Source organism: Schistocerca serialis, chromosome 2 (assembly GCF_023864345.2).
Source record: "Schistocerca serialis cubense isolate TAMUIC-IGC-003099 chromosome 2, iqSchSeri2.2, whole genome shotgun sequence".
Lineage (NCBI taxonomy): Eukaryota > Metazoa > Arthropoda > Insecta > Orthoptera > Acrididae > Schistocerca > Schistocerca serialis.
Genome location: NC_064639.1, coordinates 396,658,898 through 396,660,628, shown reverse-complemented (window position 1 = coordinate 396,660,628; position 1,731 = coordinate 396,658,898).

Below are 1,731 nucleotides of genomic sequence, written 5' to 3'. Positions count from 1 at the left end.
ACTGTTTGCATACATAATTAAATTTGTGCGGAACGCTGAGTGCGCGAGTCCTTGTCGCAACGGGCCAATTTTATCATCAATATCACCAAATTAAATCAGCACCTGTATTGCTGTCAATTGTATCATCAAGTTGCAAAAGAAAATCCCTCCCTATAATTTTTTCTGTAATTTGCTCATGAAGATCCTCTCCTAAATCTTCAACGTGGACTTTCCAAACATAATGGACACCATGTCAAAAGCACACGGTAGATTTAATTCTTCCGCATCCATATGGGCTTTCTTATATTCTAGTACACGATAAGTTGTATAGTAGGACGCTACAGGTGGGTTATTCGAGATTTTTGCCTGCTTACAAGGTGATGATTTTGCTTCTTTCTTTTCACTCAGTTTCCTGGAAAAATATTCTCTTGGTTTGACCACATCATTGTTATGAACACTTCGTAAAGGACGCTTCAATTTGATAGGTAGCATACAATCAACAAAAAATAATTTCAAACAAAATACGCTATCGATGTTCTTTTTTGTTCACTACAGCGCACGTGATACCAAAATATAAGTAGCCTTCATCGTAATTTCTATACTTTCGTTTCCTGTCATCAGTACCACTTGCTTTGTCGTCCTCGGCAATTTCTCAGTTTTTACTTCCATTGGCAAATTTGAAAATTGTTCAATACTTTATCTCCTTTATCAACTTTTATAACAAAGTCACAATGTAATAAAAAATTGCTGAAAGCACAGTGATCATTACCGGAGCTAAGTCACTCACAGTGATTCAGCTTTGGGTTTATGACTCCTTACACAGGTGGCCAACACACAACATATAAAGTGGAATTCTTACGCGGCTAAACAGGCTGATACCAGAAATGAACTTTCAGACAAGTGTCTTCCTTGCCACCAACTGGGAAGCAAATCCCTCTCGTTCCAGGCGCTCATACTTGGTTCACCAGGGTGCCGCAGCACACAGGTTCAATACCACTGCCTTTAGGAATCGAACTCTCACATATAAAATAATTTCTACATTTGATTACTTTACAAGTGGGTTTTAGAAAGAGAAAAAGTTTAGGAAAGGTCTCAAGTTACGCTTATAGTTTTTTGGAAGTCCCTAAGTGTGCTAATTGTGAAAAAAAATGGACTATCATTGTGTAATGCGCGCTACATTTTAAGAAAAGCTAGTTTTGGGAGCCTCTCCATGTTTATGATATCGTACCTGCTGAGCTATGTGTTATAAAACAGTATAATTTTGTAGGTACACTTATTTGCACAAGTAGATACTGTTTGAATAGTGTGTTGCAAATATAATTGGTTATAACGAAGTAAGATATTAAAATGTCATGCCTGATGCTGAAATTAAGAGTGCACAAACAGCGAAAATGTAATAAGCGATAAACTTTTTTCATTTTCATTATTCTGTGGATAGTGTTAACAAGAAAAAGTTTCGCAAACATTTGAAATTATGTGTAAAATTTTTTGGTAGTCGTTAAGTGCTCTCGTTCTAGAATACTGCATCAATACAATCTATTATGCTACATCATGACAATTGTACAATTTATAACTGTAATACTTGTCTTATTCTGTTAAACTTTTAACTATGTCTCTCAATGTGTATATTATAACGCTATATTAAACTTTTGATTTCTGTCGAATTACATGAAATACTGAAAATAAAATATTTGATACCCCTGAAAGCCATTAGATAGGCAACCTTGCAACTGGTACCGATTCCGAGATGTA